The sequence below is a fragment of the Dendrobates tinctorius genome, unplaced genomic scaffold, assembly GCF_039654945.1.
Source record: "Dendrobates tinctorius isolate UK_male_01 unplaced genomic scaffold, ASM3965494v1 ptg000116l, whole genome shotgun sequence".
Classification (NCBI taxonomy): Eukaryota; Metazoa; Chordata; class Amphibia; order Anura; family Dendrobatidae; genus Dendrobates; species Dendrobates tinctorius.
The window spans coordinates 15,787,629-15,810,211 of NW_027361784.1; positions in this window are offsets into that span (position 1 = coordinate 15,787,629).

A 22,583-nucleotide genomic window follows, 5' to 3' on the forward strand; every position below is an offset into this window, starting at 1 on the left:
GCTCAGACGGTGTTAGGCCCAGTATGGATTGCACGTCATTGCACAAAGGTTAGAAGGGGTACCGTATCCCCGGATAACATGTATGGATAGCGTACACATTCAAAATATATGTCTATACAGCATGAGGCAGGCTCAGACGGTGTTAGGCCCAGTATGGATTGCACGTCATTGCACAAAGGTTAGAAGGGGTACCGTATCCACGGATAACATGTATGGATAGCGTACACATTCAAAATATATGTCTATACAGCATGAGGCAGGCTCAGACGGTGTTAGGCCCAGTATGGATTGCACGTCATTGCACAAAGGTTAGAAGGGGTACCGTATCCCCGGATAACATGTATGGATAGCGTACACATTCAAAATATATGTCTATACAGCATGAGGCAGGCTCAGACGGTGTTAGGCCCAGTATGGATTGCACGTCATTGCACAAAGGTTAGAAGGGGTAACGTATCCCCGGATAACATGTATGGATAGCGTACACATTCAAAATATATGTCTATACATCAGGAGGCAGGCTCAAACGGTGTCAGGCACAGTATGGATTTGACGGCCCAGATTACACAGCGGAGGAGCAGGGAGAGGTAAAGATTGCAAATGCTGGGGCCCTGGCCAAGCAAGAGGGGCCCACTCGTGGGCGTCGGTACTGGCACTGGGCCCCTCATAGTACAGCGGTGTGTCTGACGGCAGGTGTGCACCACCACCGTCAGAGACACTTGATTGCACTATGAGGGACCCTGTGCCAGTGCCCGCGCCCAAGAGTCGGCCTACCCACCTGTCCAGGGCAACGGCACTCGCACGGTGTCGTGCGCTAGGTGGTGACCCCGGCCATGGGGGGGGAGGCAGCACAGTTAGGGAGTTTTAGAAAGTGGCATATGTTGATGTTGGACATTCAACTGATGCAAAAGGCAAAATAGGTGAAGTACCAGGAAGAGGTGGACCAAAGCAAGCCATTTTTCTGTCACCCTATGTGTCATCAGGGGAAGGTGGGACAAAATCCTTGGAAACCCATGCGTGGTTCATTTTAATGAAGGTTAGATCATCCACATTTTGGGATGACAGACGGGTCCTTTTTTCTGTCAGGATTGATCCAGCTGCACTGAAGACTCTTTCCGATAGCACACTTGCAGCTGGGCAAGCGAGCTCCTGTAAGGCATATTGGGCCAATTCAGGCCAGGTGTCCAGTTTAGAGGCCCAATAGTCAAAGGGGAATGACCTGTGTGGGAGAACATCGATATGGGAGGAAAAGTAGTTTGTAACCATAGTTGACAACTGCTGTCTCCTGTCACTTTCCATCGATGCAGTATTACCAGTTGTGTGAGCGGTATTTGAAAAATCAGTCCACAACATTGTCATGAAACCCCTGTCTCCAACGCCACTTCTGCTGTGTGCACCACGAACACCTCTGCCAAGCTGCCCCCGGCCCGTACGGCTCGTGTGAGAACCATCACCGCTGCTGTGTGCTGGGAATGCCTCAATCAACCGGTTTACCAGAGTTGCTTGTTTATTAGCCAATATTAGGTCAAGGTTCTCCTGTGGCATGATGTTTTGTAATTTGCCTTTATAAGCGTGGATCCAGGATGCTGGCCAACCAGTAGTCGTCATCGTTCATCATTTTGGCAATGCGGGGGTCCCTTTTTAGGATCCGCAAGGCATAATCTGACATGTGGGCCAATGTTCCCGGTGTCAATGATGCACTGCGAGTGCTGGGTGGAGGAGCACTTTCTGGCAAATCCACATCCCTCCAGTCACGCACAAACCCTGTACCAGACCTTGCCACGCCAACATTTTCACTTGCCCCACGAGATGCATCCTCCTCCCCTAAGTAATCATCTCCATCATCCTCCTCCTCCTCCTCTTCTTCCTCCACCTCGTCCAGGAGAGGTCCCTGAGCAGACAATGGCTGAATGTCATCAAGGATTCCCTCCTCCTCTTCCTCCTCATCAACATTGGCTGCAGACGCCTGCTCCTTAAGGTGCGTCAAAGTTTGCATGAGCAGACGCATAAGTGGGATGCTCATGCTTAGGATGGCGTCGTCTGCGCTTACCAGCCGTGTGCATTCCTCAAAACACTGAAGGACTTTACAAAGGTCTTTCAGCTTCGACCACTGCACGCCTGTCAACTCCATGTCTGCTCTCAAAGTGCCTGGCCGTGTATCCTCCCACAAATGCATTATGGCCTGCCTCTGCTCGCACAGCCGCTCGACCATGTGCAGAGTGGAGTTCCACGTTGTTGCAATGTCGATAATGAGGCGGTGGTTGGGAAGGTGGAGCAATCGCTGCAGCTTCTGCATACGAACGGAGTGTACAGGCGACCGGCGGATGTGCGCGCACAGTCTTCGCACCTTCTGGAGCAGGGCTGTTAACTCCGGATAATTTTTGAGGAAGCACTGCACCACCAGGTTCAAGGTGTGAGCCAAGCAAGGTATGTGGCTGAGTTTTGAAAGGGCTATGGCTGCCACAAAATTACGGCCGTTATCACTAACTACCTTGCCTGCCTCAAGATGTACACTGCCCAGCCATGACTCAGTTTGTCGCTTCAAGTACTCGGCCAGCACCTCGGCGGTGTGTCTGTCGCCCAAACACATCATCTGCAACACAGCCTGCTGACGCTTTCCACTAGCTGCTCGATAGGGGGACACATCGTGTGCAACAGTGGCAGCTGCAGATGGAGTGCTCGTACAACTGCGCTCTGTGGACGAGCTGTCGCTTCTGGAGGAGGAGGGTCGAACGCCTACAGCCAACTGTTTCCTAGACCGTGGGCTAGGCAGCACTGTCCCACCACCGCTGTCCCCTGTGGACCCTGCATCCACCACATTAACCCAGTGCGCAGTGATGGACACGTAACGGCCCTGGCCATGCCGACTGGACCATGCATCAGTTGTGAGGTGCACCTTTCCGCTCACTGACTGCTTGAGTGCATGGACAATGCGGTCTTTCACATGATGGTGGAGGGCTGGGATGGCTTTGCGAGAGAAGAAGTGGCGACTGGGTAGGTCATAGCGTGGTACTGCATAGGCCATGAGTTTGCAGAAAGCTGTGCTTTCCACCAACCGAAAGGTCATCATCTCAAACGAGATTAGTTTGGCAATGTGGGCGTTCAAACCCAGTGTACGCGGATGAGAGACTGAGTACTTTCTTGACCTACTCATAGTGTCTGGGAGGGTGAGCTGGACTTGAGAGCTGCATATGGTGGAAGTAGCGGTGGACAGGGTGGACTGAGAGAGGGTTGATGATGGTGATGGAGTTGGTGTTCTTTCTGATGGCCTAGAATCAGTCTTTCGTTGATATAACAGTGGGATTCCCTGACTGCTGTGGCCTTGCAACGACACCTCAACATTTGCTGCTGTGCTAACCGGTGTGCTTACAGTGGGGGAAACAATGTAGCGTTGCTGACTACCTTCGTTGTGATCAGTTGCACATGTGGCACTTGAGGTTTGGTGTTGTGTCCATGCTTGCAAGTGCATGCTGGTTAAATGTCTAAGCATGCAACTGGTATTCAAATTTTTCAGATTTTTCCCTCGGCTAAAGGTCTTTGCGCACTTCTTACAGATAACCTTGGCCTGATCATGAGGATTTTGTTCAAAAAACTGCCACACTGCACTCTTCCTACTTTGGCAGACATTTTGCGGCCTAGCACGCTGTGATCTTTTGACCCTCTGGACAAGCTGTCCAGCAACTCTTTTGATGTTTGGAACCTGTCTTTGGAGTGCTCCGGGCCTGCCAGATAACAGCTGTTGCGATGTCGATGTCTGCTGTGGATGCTCCTCATCTGAGCTATTGGAAGCAGCACCCTCTTCCCCCAATGGATGCCAATCTGGGTCAACAACTGGGTCATCCATCACCTCCTCTTCTATGTCATGTACACCTTTCTCTGTGTCACCGTGTATGGTGGTATAGTGTGCGGGAAGGGGCACCTGAGTCTCATCAGGGTCAAAATCTGGCTCTGTACACTGCGAGGACAATGTAGTGCTCTGAGTGAATGTACCAGCAGAATCATCCATCAGCGGCTGTGCATCAGTGCACTCCATGTCAGATTCATCTTGGCCTGGGTAATTCACCATTTCACTTGATAATCCAGGCATGGTATGTGAAAACAGCTCCATGGAGTAATCAGTAGTATGGCCTGCGTCATCCTTCAATCTTGGTTGGGGTGAAGGACACAAGGAAAGGTGTGGTTCATGAACATGAGCCTCCAATGACGACTCAGTGCTTTTACTTTTTACAACTGAAGAAGAGGAGGCGATAGAGCTGGAGGCTGAGTCAGCAATGTAAGACAAAACTTTTTCCTGATGCTCTGCCTTTAAAAGCGGTTTGCCAACTCCTAGAAAACTAAGCGTTCGAGGCCTTATGTAGACAGACGATGACGCAGGGTCAGCACCTCCTGCATTTGGTCCTATTTTGCTCTTGCCACTACCATCAGATCCACCACCAACACCATCATTACCAGCTGCCAACCCCCGCCCAATTCCACGGCCTCTTCCACCAGCCTTCCTCATTTTTGGTAGAAATGTAGACAAAATCCAACAAACTATATAGTAATGTAAAACAAGGTACAAGGTGTCTATAGGACAGGGGAGTTTTAGAATTTCTGCACACACTTGTGGACAGTGAACACTTGTGGATTGTGTGCGGCCCACTGATATCTGAGCGCTATGTGACACGCTCGATGGCACAGCTGCCTGTGACCAAAGTGACGAGAGGATAATGGAGATTTTGAATCTCTGCGTACACTTGTGGACAGTGGACACTTGTGGATTGTGTGTGGCCCACTGATATCTGAGCGCTATGTGACACGCTCGATGGCACAGCTGCCTGTGACCAAAGTGACAAGAGGATAATGGAGATTTTGAATCTCTGCGTACACTTGTGGACAGTGGACACTTGTGGATTGTGTGCGGCCCACTGATATCTGAGCGCTATGTGACACGCTCGATGGCACAGCTGCCTGTGACCAAAGTGACGAGAGGATAATGGAGATTTTGAATCTCTGCGTACACTTTTGGACACTGGACACTTGTGGATTGTGTGCGGCCCACTGATATCTGAGCGCTATGTGACACGCTCGATGGCACAGCTGCCTGTGACCAAAGTGACGAGAGGATAATGGAGATTTTGAATCTCTGCGTACACTTTTGGACACTGGACACTTGTGGATTGTGTGCGGCCCACTGATATCTGAGCGCTATGTGACACGCTCGATGGCACAGCTGCCTGTGACCAAAGTGACGAGAGGATAATGGAGATTTTGAATCTCTGCGTACACTTTTGGACACTGGACACTTGTGGATTGTGTGCGGCCCACTGATATCTGAGCGTTATGTGACACGCTCGATGGCACAGCTGCCTGTGACCAAAGTGACGAGAGGATAAGGGAGATTGGATTGCTTTTAAAAAAGCAGTTTGCGGAGCAGTGGGTAAACAGCAATGCCAGCGTGTCAGGAAGCCTTAGAAGGCAGCCCAACAACCAACACCACTGATACACCACAATATAGCCTCCCCTTGCACTGCACACACAGTGGCTTGTGTGTTGTGCAGGCCAAATCGCTAGCAGCAGAAGCAGTTTTTTTGTCTTCTTCCCTGCCTAACGCTCTCCCTACAGAATCAGCAGCAACCTCTCCCTATACTAAGATCGGCAGAAGTAAGATGGCGGTCGGCGTGCACACCCTTTTATACCCCCTGTGACGCCCACCAAAGCAAGCCAATCACTTGCATGCCCTTCTGAAAGATGGTGGTGACCCGTGCCTATGTCATCACGTTGCCCACAGTGTCCATGGATCCTGATTGGCTGAAAAAGAGCGCAAAACAAACTTTTGAAACACGACTTTGGCGCGTAAGTCGCCGACCTCGTGGCCGACCTCATCCTAGGGTCGGGTTTCGTTTCATGAAACCCGACTTTGCCAAAAGTCGGCGACTTTTGAATTTTTTCGACCCGTTTCGCTCAACTCTACTCCCTTCCTTTCCCAAAAGATGAAGCTGAACTCCAGCGTTTTCTTGGACTATGCACTTATTTTTGTCAGTGGATACCGGATGCATCCCGCACAATGCAACCCCTTTACAACGCCTTGAAAGACGGTATAATGAACTATAAGGAAAGATGGCAGTGATGAGGATTACCTCCAACATGATTGTTCCCAATTTCTGATAGAAGAAACAGCTAGTCCACCAAATGTCAGTGAGAATCCACTTCCAAATCCTGATCTGGTGTTATACACGGATGGTTCAAGATATGCTGACGAGTTTGGTAGATTCCACACGGGATATGCTGTTACCACAGAGGACACTGTAGTGCACGCAGCTGCACTCCCACCCTCACAGTCAGCACAAGAAGCAGAACTCCAGGCTCTGTCTACTGCATGTACTTTGGCCAAGAACAGACAGGCTAATATATACACGGACTCACGGTATGCGTTTGGTATTGCTCATGATTTTGGGGCTCTATGGGCCAATCGAGGGTTTATTACTACTGCCGGAACCCCAGTGAAAAATGCTGAAGCTGTTAAAACCCTCATGGACTCAATCAAATTACCTACTCATGTGGCCATTATCAAAGTTAAGGCGCACGGTCCTAGGACCAGTCCACAGACTGTTGGCAACGCATTTGCGGATATGCAAGCAAAAGCTGCTGCTCTTTTACCCGTTGAACCAACCATACCAACTATGGTGACCACACGCTCTCAGCGTAAACAGTTACAAGAAGCACTGACCCTACAAGAACCTGTTGATCTACAACAGACTGAAGTTTTCTGTCGGACCCCGCGAGACCGCTTAATGATGGTGCAGAGAATGTCTCCAAAGGAAGAGGTGAAGCAATGGAAGACTGATGGGGCACGAATGGATAATGGTCTCTGGAAAAAGGACCAACTTGTGTGTCTCCCTAAGCGGATGTACCCTGCTATTGCCACATGGGCACATGGACCTACACATCGAGGAAAGAATCAGACCCTCGCACTGGTGCAAAAATTCTACTGGGCCTCGGTTCTCCAGTTGACCAGAAGCATTCCCTGTTACCAACATGACTGCAAAGACCACAGCGAAGAAACTGGTGATGGAAGTTATATGCAGATATGGGGTTCCAGAAGTTGTTGAAAGTGATCAAGGCCCGGCCTTTTCTTCTCATGTGTACCAAGAAGTTCTGACAATGCTTGGATCCACTGTAGCCCTCCATACTCCATACCACCGACAATCCAGTGGTGAAGTTGAGAGGCTGAACGGCACACTGAAAGGACAATTAACCAAAAATGATGCAGGAGACTACGGCTCCATGGCCAGAGCTCCTACCCATTGTACTATACCACATTCGTACTACCCCTATTGCAAAATATGGCCTGTCCCCATATGAGATATTGTTTGGTACCAGGCCCCCAGTTGCAAATTACCAGCCTCAGCAGTTATCAGAAGAGACTGACCGTGTTGTTCAATATGTTATTCTGCTTAGTAAAAATCTTGCTAACACCTATGTTCTAGTTTCCTTTTCTTTTCCAGATTTAGCAGAAACCGACACCTGCTATAACCTGAAGCCTGGTGATTTGGTAGTCGTGAAAAGGCATGTCAGGAAGCACGGACTAGAACCCTTGTATGAAGTTCTCCTCATCACCCAACAAGCCAATAGCAAATGAAGGGGACATAATGTTTTGGTTTTTCGCATTTTCCATATTGTTATTGGTAGAAGTTAAAGTTAAAGTTAGAAGATATTCAAAGACTCAGAGATCAATACGATAAAGACAATGATTGTACTAAGGACAGTTGGTGGTCAGACACTTTCTCCTTTCTCAATCCAGCCAATTGATTTAAGGGAATTGGGGGTTGGATAGCTGGGATCTTACAAAGCTTGTTACACATTGCTGCCTGTATCCTTGTGGTATATGTGATACTAAAACTTGTTCTTTGGTGTATTTCTGTATGTATTAGGAAATTCTGCACTAAGACAGCTAATGATGATACCAAAGGTGTCGTTGCCTCTGCTCTTCTCTGCACCAATCTCAAAAGGCTACTTGATGAAGATGTTGAAGCCAAGCACATGCCTACCTACAAAAGATCCCCACCACCGTCATCAAAAATTGTTATTCGTGAACTGCAGTATACAGGGGGGACGGGTGCGCCGCGACAGCCATGACTGGTAACACGGCATCAGTCATGTGAAGACCAGTACCCCTCAAGTTGTTAGCTTGGGATAGCACCTCTGATGCTGCATATGTGTTAAAAAAATTTATCTAGGGGGGAATGTGAAGGGTTAATACTAAAATCAGAGCTGAAGTTTCGTTTTATCCATTCTCTGGAGGTTTTGTTTCTCCGTTTTTGTTGTTGCAAGATAAATTTTTATAATTGGCATGGGCTGTCATGAAACCAGACTGCTCTCATCAGGTACAAAGATAAGGGGCTCGGGGGGTGCATTGCTCTGAATATGCCATTATACTACTTTCTACGTTATTTAGGTACATACATATACACTCACTGGCCACTTTATTAGGTACACCTGTCCAACTGTGTGTTAAGACTTAATTTCTAATCTGCCAATCACATGGCGGCAACTCAGTGCATTTAGGCATGTAGACATGGTCAAGACAATCTCCTGCAGTTCAAACCGAGCATCAGTATGGGGAAGAAAGGTGATTTGAGTGCCTTTGAACGTGGCATGATTGTTGGTGCCAGAAGGGCTGGTCTGAGTATTTCAGAAACTGCTGATCTACTGGGATTTTCACGCACAACCATCTCTAGGGTTTACAGAGAATGGTCCGAAAAAGAAAAAAAATCCAGTGAGCGGCAGTTCTGTGGCCGGAAATGCCTTGTTGATGCCAGAGGTCAGAGGAGAATGGGCAGACTGGTTCGAGCTGATAGAAAGGCAACAGTGACTCAAATTGCCACCCGTTACAACCAAGGTAGGCAGAAGAGCATCTCTGAACGCACAGTGCGTCGAACTTTGAGGCAGATGGGCTACAGCAGCAGAAGACCACACCGGGTACCACTCCTCTCAGCTAAGAACAGGAAACTGAGGCTACAATTTGCACAAGCTCATCGAAATTGGACAGTAGAAGATTGGAAAAACGTTGCCTGGTCTGATGAGTCTCGATTTCTGCTGCGACATTCGGATGGTAGGGTCAGAATTTGGCGTAAACAACATGAAAGCATGGATCCATCCTGCCTTGTATCAACGGTTCAGGCTGGTGGTGGTGGTGTCATGGTGTGGGGAATTTTTTCTTGGCACTCTTTGGGCCCCTTGGTACCAATTGAGCATCGTTGCAACGCCACAGCCTATCTGAGTATTGTTGCTGACCATGTCCATCCCTTTATGACCACAATGTACCCAACATCTGATGGCTACTTTCAGCAGGATAATGCGCCATGTCATAAAGCTCGAATCATCTCAGATTGGTTTCTTGAACATGACAATGAGTTCACTGTAATAATAATAATAATAATAATTTTTATTTATATAGCGCCAACATATTCCGCAGCACTTTACAATTAAGCGGGGACATGTACAGACAATAAATTCAATACAAGTTAAGACAATTCAAACAATGACATTAGGAGTGAGGTCCCTGCTCGCAAGCTTACAATCTACAAGGAAATGGGGGGACACAGTAGGTGAGAAATGCTTGTTAATTCAGGTCTGGCAATTATAATAGGGATTTTCATATAAAGCTGCATGATCCGGTCATCAGCCCGTGTGTTTAAGTGCAATAGACAAGTATCAAGTGCAGTTATGTGCATGAAGGGTGTGGAGACAGATGAATAGTAGGGTGCAGATTCAGAATAATATTTGGAAGGAGGGAACAGGGCAAAGTTAGCTTGCTGAGTAGTTGATGTGATAGGCTTCTTTGAAGAGATGGGTTTTCAAAGCGCGCTTGAATAGGTCAGGGCTAGGTATCAGTCTGATCGTCTGGGGAAGTGCATTCCAGAGAGCTGGAGCAGCACGAGAGAAGTCTTGGAGACGGAGGTGCGAGGTTCGGATTACGGGGGATGTTAGTCTTAGGTCATTTGTAGAACGGAGGGCACGTGTAGGGCGATAGACAGAGATGAGAGAGGAGATATAAGGCGGTGCAGAACAGTGGAGAGCTTTATGGGTGAGAGAGATGAGTTTATACTGGACCCTGTAGCGAATAGGTAGCCAGTGTAATGACTGGCATAAGATGGAGGCATCGGTGAAGCGGCTGGACAGAAATATGACCCTGGCTGCCGCATTCAAGATGGATTGGAGAGGAGAAAGTTTGGTAAGAGGGAGACCGATCAGAAGAGAGTTGCAGTAGTCCAGACGAGAATGAATAAGAGCGACAGTAAGAGTCTTAGCAGTTTCAAAGGTGAGAAAAGGTCGGATTCTGGAGATGTTTTTAAGATGCAGGTGACAAGAGCGACTGAGTGATCGGATGTACGGAGTAAAGGAAAGTTCAGTGTCGAATATGACCCCAAGACAGCGGGCATGCTGCTTGGGAGTTATGGTTGAACCCTCCAGGGTTATTTCGATGTTAGGTAGAGTGAGGTTAGTAGAGGGGAGAAACACAAGAAGTTCAGTTTTAGAGAGATTTAGTTTCAGATAGAGGGAGGACATGATGCTAGAGACAGCAGACAGACAATCCTTGGTATTTTGAATTAGGGTAGGGGTGATGTCAGGGGAAGAAGTGTATAATTGGGTGTCATCAGCATAGAGATGATACTGGAACCCAAATCTGCTGATTGTTTGTCCAATAGGGGCAGTGTATAAAGAGAAGAGGAGAGGGCCTAGGACTGAGCCCTGCGGGACCCCGATAGTAAGGGGACGAAAAGAGGAAGAGGAGCCGGAAAAAGATACAGTGAAGGAGCGGTCAGAGAGGTAGGAGGAGAACCAGGAGAGGGCTGTGTCCTTGAGGCCTATAGAGCGGAGCATAGTGAGGAGGAGCTGGTGATCCACAGTGTCAAATGCGGCAGAGAGATCCAGGAGAATCAGCAGGGAGCAATGACCTTTCGATTTAGCTGTTATTAAATCATTAGAGACTTTAGTGAGGGCAGTTTCAGTAGAGTGTAAAGAGCGGAAACCAGATTGTAAGGGGTCGAGAAGAGAGTTATCTGAGAGATAGCGGATTAGACGGGAGTGGACCAGGCGTTCCAGGAGTTTAGAGATGAAGGGAAGGTTAGAGACAGGTCTGTAGTTAGCAGTGCAGTTCTGGTCCAGGGATGGCTTTTTAAGTAAAGGGGTTATGATGGCATGTTTAAATGAGGAGGGAAATATACCTGAAGAAAGAGAGAGGTTAAATATTTTAGTCAGGTGAGTGGTGACCACTGGTGAGAGAGACTGCAGGAGCTGTGAAGGAATAGGGTCACTGTTGCAGGTTGTAGGCCGAGCAGAAGTGAGGAGCTTGGAAACTTCTTCTTCTGAAACAGGCTCAAAGATGTTTAGTGAGCTTGAGGTGCGGCAGAGAAGGGGATCCAGGCACTGAGGAGATAGGGCTGAGATATCCTGATGGATGTGGTTGATTTTTTCTAGGAAATAAGTGGCCAGATCCTCACCGCTGAGGTTGGTGATGGGGGCCTGTACTTTAGGTTTCAGGAGGGAGTTTAAGGTTTCAAAAAGTCGTCTTGGGTTGTTGGATAGTGAGGTGATGAGGGTGGTGAAGTAGGATTGTTTGGCCAGATGAAGGGCAGAGTTATAGGTTTTGAGCATGAACTTATAGTGGATGAAGTCTTCTGCTAAGAGAGATTTTCTCCACTGCCGCTCTGCACACCTCGAGCAGCGCTGAAGAAAGCGTGTTTGCGTTGTGTGCCAGGGCTGCCGTTGTCTGTGTCGGGTCTTTCTGCGTATAGAAGGTGCTGCTTCATCTAGGGCATTCTTCAGTGTATTATTGAAGTGTGACAATGCTATGTCTGGACAGGAGAGGGTGGAGATGGGGGCTAAAGATGTGTGGAGATTGTCCCTAAGCTGTTGGGTATTAATGGTACGTGTATTCTGATAAGTGTGGTAAGTGGGGGTGTCCCGGGTGAGGAGACAATTCTTGACAGAGAAGGAAAGAAGGTTGTGGTCCGAGAGCGGGAGAGGTGAATTAGTAAAGTCGTGCAGCGAGCCGGGGCGGGAGAAAACCAGGTCCAAAGTATTCCCGTCCTCATGTGTAGGAGAATAAGTAAACTGTGAGAGGCCGAATGAAGAAGTTAGGGAAAGAAGATGAGAGGCAGACTGGGAGAGCGGATCATTGATGGGGATGTTAAAGTCTCCCATGATGAGGGTGGGGATGTCACAGGACAGAAAGTGAGTAAGCCAGGTGGTGAAGTGGTCTAGAAACTGGCGGGAGGAGCCTGGAGGGCGATAAACGACCGCCACTCGTAAGGAGAAGGGCTTAAAGAGTCTGATGGCGTGGACTTCAAAGGAAGGAAATGTAAGTGATGGAACCGGGGGGATGACCTGGAAAGCACATTGTGATGAAAGGAGCAAACCAACACCTCCACCCTGTCTGTTCTCAGGTCTGGGGGTATGTGAAAATTTCAGCCCACCAAACGAGAGAGAGGCAGCAGCGGTGGTGTCTGAATGCTGGATCCAGGTTTCTGTAATAGCCAGAAGGTTAAGGGAATTAGAGAGAAAAAGATCGTGAATGTAAGTCAGTTTGTTACACACAGACCGTGCATTCCAGAGAGCACATTGGAAAGTGAGAGGAGAAGGCATGCACTGAATGTTAATAAGATTAGCAGGGTTTCTATATGCAGCTGGAGGAGAGTAATGTATGCTGGTGGAGGGAGGCCCAGGGTTGGGGGAGATGTCACCTGCAACTATTAAAAGGAGAAAAAACAGAAAAAGCAGGTGGTGGGATGATTTGTATGAACGTTTTGAGTGCTGCATGGAGGTTTTGGATGGTTTGGTGTGGGTAAGAAATGTCAATAGAGCCTCAGAGTTAAACATGGGAGAGGGGAAAAGGGAGGGGTGGATATGCAGAGAGTGCACAGAATGTGTAAAAGGGCAGGCGAGTTGTTAAAAAGCAGAAGTGAAGACAAATAAGCAGCAGGTTAATATGATCAATGCATACGTAGTACGACTGACCAAGAAGCAAGCGTGCATGAAAAACTTATGCACCTTACCTGTCTAACTGCATTGTCTAACTGCAAAACACTTTATCCTGTTGCACTTAATCTGTTGCACGCGTAAGCCCGCACGCGTGCTATCCCAGCCAGAGCTAAATATATATGAAATGAAATGTCTGCTAGCTTCAGCCACCAAAAGGCCACAATCAGTAATTAACCAATTAGCACAAGGCCAGAGCAGGCATTACTATGCAGGGTAAATAACTAACGCTGGACAAGGCCATCAAACTGAGAAAGGGAGAAAAAAAAACAAAACAAAAAAAAAAACACCTTTCTACACTTCAAAGCAGAAACCAAATAGATAAAAAATAAAGACCCACCACAGGAGTGATGGAATGAAATACCATAAAAATATCTGGCACTATATGATGCAGTTCACACTTGTCAGACAGCATACATGGATGATGGAATGAAATACCATAAAAATATCTGGCACTATATGATGCAGTTCACACTTGTCAGACAGCATACATGGATGATGGAATGAAATACCATAAAAATATCTGGCACTATATGATGCAGTTCACACTTGTCAGACAGCATACATGGATGATGGAATGAAATACCATAAAAATATCTGGCACTATATGATGCAGTTCACACTTGTCAGACAGCATACATGGATGATGGAATGAAATACCATAAAAATATCTGGCACTATATGATGCAGTTCACACTTGTCAGACAGCATACATGGATGATGGAATGAAATACCATAAAAATATCTGGCACTATATGATGCGGTTCACACTTGTCAGACAGCATACATGGATGATGGAATGAAATACCATAAAAATATCTGGCACTATATGATGCGGTTCACACTTGTCAGACAGCATACATGGATGATGGAATGAAATACCATAAAAATATCTGGCACTATATGATGCAGTTCACACTTGTCAGACAGCATACATGGATGATGGAATGAAATACCATAAAAATATCTGGCACTATATGATGCAGTTCACACTTGTCAGACAGCATACATGGATGATGGAATGAAATACCATAAAAATATCTGGCACTATATGATGCAGTTCACACTTGTCAGACAGCATACATGGATGATGGAATGAAATACCATAAAAATATCTGGCACTATATGATGCAGTTCACACTTGTCAGACAGCATACATGGATGATGGAATGAAATACCATAAAAATATCTGGCACTATATGATGCAGTTCACACTTGTCAGACAGCATACATGGATGATGGAATGAAATACCATAAAAATATCTGGCACTATATGATGCAGTTCACACTTGTCAGACAGCATACATGGATGATGGAATGAAATACCATAAAAATATCTGGCACTATATGATGCAGTTCACACTTGTCAGACAGCATACATGGATGATGGAATGAAATACCATAAAAATATCTGGCACTATATGATGCAGTTCACACTTGTCAGACAGCATACATGGATGATGGAATGAAATACCTGTGTGAAGAAGAGAAGAGAGGAACATCAGCTTCAATGCATTGTCTAACTGCAAAACACTTTATCCTGTTGCACTTAATCTGTTGCACGCGTAAGCCCGCACTGTACTCAAATGGCCTCCTCAGTCACCAGATCTCAATCCAATAGAGCATCTTTGGGATGTGGTGGAACGGGAGATTCGCATCAGGGATGTGCAGCCGACAAATCTGCGCCAACTGTGTGATGCCATCATGTCAATATGGTCCAACATCTCTGAGGAATGCTTCCAGCACCTTGTTGAATCTCTGCCACGAAGAATTGAGGCAGTTCTGAAGGCAAAAGGGGGTCCAACCCGTTACTAGCATGGTGTACCTAATAAAGTGGCCAGTGAGTGTATGTAGTTTCCGGTTTTCTTGCAATATTATTGGCTTATAAAGTGAAATGCTATTGGTACTTGAGAACCTTGCATAATTAAGCAAAAGATTATAAAAGATGTGATTAAAATAAAGGGGCTTAGTGATCTGTCTCGATCCTCCCGTACAGAGACCCCCATCTCCGTGTGGTCATTTGAGTTGCTAGCAACACTGGAATAATTTGGAAATCACTGGCTCAACCGTGAAGGGTTAATTTAGCCCTCCCAAAATAGCTACCTCAACACCAGGGTTACAGGAGAGATGTTCTATTAGAAGAAGCTACAGTGACATGTAAAAGTTTGGGCTCACCTGGTCAAAATTACTGTTATTGTGAACAGTTAAGCAAGTTAAAGATGAAATGATGTCTAAAAGGCCTAAAGTTAAAGATGACACATTTCCTTTGTATTTTAGGTAATATACCGTATTTTTCGCTTTGTAAGACGCACTTTTTTTCCCCAAAATTTGGGGGGAAAATAGGGGTGCGTCTTACAATGCAAACATGCGTTTTTTGGGCTGCCGCTGCGGGTGTCCGTTACTTGCTGCCACCGCGCTGGGTCCTCCGGGTGCCGCCGTGCTGGGTCCCTCAGGTGCTGCTGCTGCCGCCGCCGCGCTGTGTCCCCCGGTGCCTGCCGCCGCCACCGGGCTCTGTCCCGTGCTGCGTGGGGGGCTCTGCCGTTCCATCCATGCATGCGCGTTGGCTTGCTTCCTGGAAAATGGCCGCCGCGCAAGCGCAGATGGAGATCTCGGCACTGAAATCTCGAGAGATGAGATTTCAGCACTGAAATCTCATCTCCCGAGATTTCAGTGCCAAGATCTCCATCTGCGCTTGCGCGGTGGCCATTTTCCAGGAAGCAAGCCACCGCGCAGGCATGGATGGAATGGCAGAGCCCCCACGCAGCACGGGACAGAGCCCGGTGGCGGCGGCAGGCACCGGGGGACACAGCGCGGTGGCAGCAGCGCCCGAGGGACCCAGCACGGCGGCTGCACCCGAGGGACCCAGCACGGCGGCGGCACCCGGAGGACCCAGCGCGGTGGCGGCAGCACCAGGGACAGAGTGGGCGACAGCACCCCGGGGACAGAGTGGGCGACAGCACCCCGGGGACAGAGTGGGCGACAGCAACCCGGGGACAGACCGGTAAGCAATAAGACGCCTGGATTATAAGAAGCATCACCATTTTATTAAAAAACGTTTTTTCCTATTTTTCTCCTCAAAATTTGGGGTGCGTCTTATAATCCGGAGCGTCTTATAAAGTGAAAAATATGGTGTGTATATATATATATATATATATATATATATATAGAGAGAGAGAGAGAGAGAAATTTTTTACATTTTAAAAATTAACATGCAAACATTTGGGCACCTGTCACAGGTGTGTCAGATGCAACAGTCACTCTACATCTGGCTGCAAAAGGTCTCTGCTTTTAGCAATAAAGTTGCTCCTTAATCCTACTGACTCATGGACCCAGCGGCAACCTCACTCTGGCTTTAGTGGACCTGGGTGTTTATAAATCCACAGTCTGCTGCAGAGAGTTAGGTTTCCTTCTCGGCGATTGGTGAGGAACCAATTTAGGGATGGTAGTAGAGCAGGTAGGATGTTATCAGATCTGCTTAGGGTTCTTTACTCAGTCTTTCAATAGTGTCTGGGCTTCGTTTATCATCAAAGTTCCTTACACTTGCCAGTCCTACTCTAACATGAAGACCACAGAAAAGAGGAAAGAATCCTCCAATATTTGATAAAAAACCAAAACAGGTTTTGAACATTGCCACATACGGATTATTTTTTTGCACTGGTGTGCCACACGACCAATCCCTGATTGTAGGCTGGCTGTTTCATTAGGTATTATTGCACCCGTGCAGCTGCAATTTTACTTGGGTCCGCTGCACACTGATAGTGCATTTGTATTGAGGCCTGTCTGTACAGGTAAGCATCTCTGCCTGTTTTGTTTTTTTTCTCAAATATTGGAGGATTCTTTCCTCTTTTCTGTGGTTTTCATGTTAGAGTAGGACTGGCAAGTGTAAGGAACTTTGACGTTAGTTTGCCAGCTTACGTATTATGGCCATAATATTAACCAATACCTTACATATATTGATATGTTTTTGTGCACTTTTTATCTTTTCAGGGTGCAGTTGGGCCCAAATGGTTCTGTAAACTGTGGCCTCTGTTCACACAGGATGCATTCTAGTTGGCACTGGGCAGCCCCCCTATATGGTGTTACTAAGAGGCTGTGAACCATATGCTCTGCATTCCCTGTGTGAACACTGCCACATACAGATTATTTTTTTGCACTGGTGTGCCACATGGCCAATTCCTGATTGTAGGCTGGCTGTTTCATTAGGTATTATTGCACCTGTGCAGTTGCCATTTTACTTGGGTCTGCTGCACCCTGATAGTGCATTTCTATTGAGGCCTGTCTATACAGGTAAGCATCTCTGCCTGTTTTGTTTTTTTCTCAAATATCCGAGGATTCTTTCCTCTTTTCTGTGGTTTTCATTTATCATCAATCCGCAGTTCCCGGTTTGTCCTTGCTAGAAAGCACAACCGAGGAGATTTCTGTGTTTGTTGACATTGGAGCTGGAGTCAGCATGATTGATGCAGAGTTTGCTAGAACTCATGGGCTGGCTTGCTGTACTTTAGTTGAGCCTATTCCCATCTTTTCCATCAATTCAGTGCCACTTGCACAGAAAGTTGTGACTCAGATTGTACATAATGTAATACTGAGGGTGGGGTTGATACTTTGTGAGACAATTCCTTGCTATGTCCAGGATGGTCTTCCCACAACAAGTGTATTGGGTTTTCCCTGGTTGGTGAAACATAATCCGTTGGTGCATTGGAAGCCAGGGATATTGCTCAGTGGGGGGATTACTGCCATGAGAACTGTTTAAATATTTCTTTTTCTAGTCTCTACCATAACCATACCTGCATTTTTTACTGTTTTGAGGACGTTTTTTCTGAAAGGGAGTGTCAGGATTTGCATCCTCACTGTACAGACTGTATAATCTTTCCGGCCCTGAGAGACAAGCCATGAAGGATTTAATTGCGGAAAGTCTGAAGAAGGGACATATCTGACCCTAATCTTCTCCCGTGGCAGTAGGGTTCTTCTTTCTAAAGAAAAAAGATGGTGGTCTACATCCCTTTTTACATTTCCGGGAATTAAATCAGATTACCATCCAAGATCCATACCCTCTTAACCTGATTCCGGATGTGTTCAGCCAGGTTGTGGGAGCTAAGATGTTCTCCAAGTTGGATTTAAGGGGGGGACCACAATCTGGGTAGAATCAGAGAAGGGGATGAATGGAAAACGGCGTTCAATACCCCTGAGGGTCATTTAGAGAGTCTGGTCATGCCATTAGGTCTGACCAATGCACCTGCGGTATTCCAACATGTCATTAATGATATATTCCATCATTTGGTGGGCAGGTTTGTGGTGGTCTATCTGGATGATATTTTCATTTGCCCACCTGATTTTGAGACACATCGGGGACATGTTAAACAGGTGCAGTGCAAAGTAATTAAGGAACATTACACATCTGTGCTTGCTGGTTATCCAGGTGGTAAAGCAACTGTGGACCTCATTTCTCATCATTTTTGGTGGCTTGGGTTGCATCAGGATGTGATAGAACATGTATCTGCTTGTACTATCTGCACACATTCTAAAGTGTTGCATACCCATCCATCTGGTACTCTTTTCCCTCTACCTTTTCCTCCTTTACTTAGCAGGCCATGGACACACTTGTCCATGGATTTTATTACTGACCTACCAGTATCTGCAGGCAAGACTATGGTTTTGATGGTTGTAGATAGATTCAGTAAAATGGTTCACTTTGTCATATTATCGGCACTTCCGAATGCCAAGACTCTTGCCATGGGGTCTATAATTGAGATTGTGAAGCTTCACCGGGTTCCCTCCAATGTGGTGTCAGATTGGAGGACCCAGTTTGTTTCCAAGTTCTGGAGGGCGCTTTGATCTTGACTAGGGGTGCAGCTTTCCTTTTCCTCTGCCTTCCATCCCCAGTCAAATGGACAGACTTACCTGAGGTGTTTTGTCTCCAAAAATCTGGAGGATTGGGCATCCCACTTAACATTGGCAGAATTTGCTATAAATACTCATCATCAGGAGTCTACCAGCAGGTCACCGCTTTTTGGTGCATACGGTTATCATCCACAGTTTGGTACTTTTAGAGGGGGGAGTGGCTTCGGAAGTTCCTGAAGAGGAACATTTTTCTTCTTCACTCTCCTCAGTGGTGGGGGGGTTCTGAGTTATTTGAAGATCTTGGGAGACAGGTACAAACTAATGGCTGACAGAAAGCGCTTGCCTGGTCTGGACCTAAATGTGAATGACTTTGTGTGGTTGTCTACCAGGAATGTCAAGTTGAAGGTTCCTTCCTGGAAGTTGGGACCTAGATTTTATCCCTATAAAATAACCGCAGTCATTAGTCCAGCAGCGTTTTATCTTGAGCTACCTCAGACCCATAAGATCCACAAAGTCTTTCACAGGTCTGTGCTCAAGAAATACGTGGAACCTCTTGAGTCCTCACCCCAACCGCTGCCCCCAATAATGGTTGATGGTAATCTGGAGTTTCAGATTTTGAGGATTGTAGATTCTCGACTCCAACATCATTCCATAAAAATACTTGGTCCACTGGAAGCCATATGGTCTAGAGGATATGATGTGGGTTTCAGCATCAGAGGTGAATGCCTCCAAGCTGATTCCTTCATTCCACACCTCTTATCCTGAGAAAGCTGGTTCTCAGTGTCCAGAGGTCACTCGCAGTAGTGGGAGGTACAGTCACAGGTGTTGCTCTGCATCTCGCTGAAGAAGGTCTCTGTGTTTGGCATTACAGTAGCCACCTTAATCCTTCTTACTCTTGGACCCAGCAGCAACCTCCCTCTGGCTCTAGTTGACACACCTGGACCTGGATATTGATAAATCCCCAGTCTGCTGCAGAGAGTCACTAGTGACATTTACATTTTTCACTTGTGAAGGCTTGGAGCTATACCAGTCGTCCAACTTCCTCTCTGGAACTGTTTGAGGACATTTGGTATTACCTCTCTGAGTCTACTCAAACTAAGTTCATTCCCCTTGTCTGGCTAACTTTTTGTCTTTAGCTTATAGTGAGGATTGATCAATGCTCATCCCTCCCTCTCCTTATCCGGGGCCTACAGTGGGGGAAATAAGGCAGATCTGATAACACCCTACCTGCCTTGCCATCCCAAAATCACCGAGCAGGAAACTTAAGCCCTGTGTCTCCCTAGAGCTACAGTGGGGGAAATAAGTATTTGATCCCTTGCTGATTTTGTAAATTTGCCCACTGACAAATACATGATCAGTCTATAACTGTAAGGGTAGGTTAATTTTAACAATGAGAGAGAGAATATCAAAATAAAATCCAGATAATTTATTTGCATTTTGCAGTGAGAAATAAGTATTTGATCCTCTACCAACCATTGAGTTCAGGCTCCTACAGACCAGTTAGACGCTCCTAATCGACTTGTTACCTGCATTAAAGACAGCTGTCTTACATAGTCACAGTCAGACTCTAACCTATACAACATTGGCAAGACCAAAGAGCTTTATAAAGATGTCAGGGACAAGATCATAGACCTGCACAAAGCTGGAATGGGCTACAAAAACCACAAGTAAGACGCTGGGTGAGAAAGAGACAACTGTTGGTACAATAGTAAGAAAATGGAAGAAATACAAAATGACTGTCAATCGACATCGATCTGGGGCACCATGCAAAATCTCACCTTGTGGGGTAACCTTGATCATGAGAAAGATGAGAGTTCAGCCTAAAACTACACGGGGGAAATTGTTAATGATCTCGAGGCAGCTAGGAAAACAGTCACCAAGAAAACCATTGGTAACACATTATGCTATAAAGGTTTAAAATCCTGCATTGCCCAGAAAGGTCCCCCAGCTCAAGAAGGCATATGTGCAGGCCCATCTAGCGTTTGTCAATGAACACCTGGATGATTCTGTGAGTGATTGGGAGAAGGTGCTATGGTCAGATGAGACAACAATTGAGGTCTTTGGCATTAACTCAACTCGCCGTGTTTGGAGGAAGAGAAATGCTGCCTATGACCCAAAGAACACCACCGTCCCCACTGTCAAGAATGGAGGTGGAAACATTATGTTTTGGGGGTGTTTCCTGCTCAGCGATTTATGGATGGCAGGGCAGGTAGGGTGTTATCAGATCTGCCTAGGTGTCTCCACTCACCCTTTCCCTAGTGTCTGGGCTTCCTTCCTCTCATCCCTTCATGTTGCACTTAGTCTTCCCACGCTGTGTATGACAGCACCCTTGGAGATTTGTGTGCTCAGATACCTTTGACGAAAGTTTCAGACATTAGTTAGCCTATTAGGGTTATGGCTTCTTCACTATCATTGTTAGGAAAGGCCAGGTTATGCAAATTTCCCAGATTTATAAAAATACTAAAACCTTGTGCCAAAAAACAGCAGCCACAGGTTCTTCTAAGCAGCTGCCAAGCACTCTGAAAATGAAAATGATGGAGGTCCACAAAGCAGGATAAGGCTATAAAAAGATAGCAAAGAATTTTCAAGCTGTTCTTTCCTCAGTTCAAAATGTAATTTAGAAATGGCAGTTAACAGGGACAGTGGAGGTCAAAATAAGGTCTGGAAGACCAAGCAAAATTTCAGTAAGAGCTACTTGTAGGATTGCTAGATAGGCAAATCAGAACCCCCGCCTGTCTGCAAAAGACACTCATAAAGATTTAGCAGACTTTGACATTGTCATAAGAAAACATCTCCTGCATCCACACCACAAAGTTCAACAACAGAAGTATGCAAAAGTCCTGTGGACCGATGAAGATAAAATAGAGCTCTTCGGCCACAATGATCAAAGGTATGAGTAAAAAAAGGCACAGAATTTCAGGAAAAGAACATATCACCAACCATTAACCGTAGGAGTGGATAATTCATTCTTTGTGGTTGTGTTGCAGCCAATGGCATGGGGGAAATATTTCACAGGTATAAGGAAGAATGGATTCAATGAAATTTCAACAAATTCTTGATGCAAACATACTGTAACGTTATCTGTAAAAAAATGAAGTTGAAAAGAGGATGGCTTTTAGAAATCAATAATGATCTCAAAACACACGTCAAAATGCACAGTAGACTACCTCAAGAGGCGCAAGCTGAAGGTTTTAAAATGGCCCTCACAGTCCCCTGAACTGGACATCATTGAAAATCTGTGGCTAGACCTCAAAATAGCAGTGCATGCAAGACAACACAGGAATCTCACAGAACTGGAAGAATATTCCAATGTAGAATAGATGAAAATCACTCAAACAAAAACTGAAAGACTTTTGACTGGCTACAGAAAAGCATTTACAAGCTCTGATTCTTGCATAAGTGGGTGTAACTAGGTACTAATCATGCAGGGTGCCCAAGTTTTGCATCAGCCCATTTTGCTTTTCATAATTTTTAACATGTAAAAATTAATATACATATATATACTGTAGGTATGTGTGTGTATATATATATATATATATTGCCAAAAATACAAAGGAAATGTGTCATCTTAAACTTTAGCCCTTATAGAGATAATTTCATCTTCAACTTGCTTAAATGCTCACAATAACATTAATTTTGACAAGGGATGCCCAAACTTTTACATGCCACTATATATAAGTGCACCATTGAAAAGAAAAAACGAATATATGGATTAAAGATAT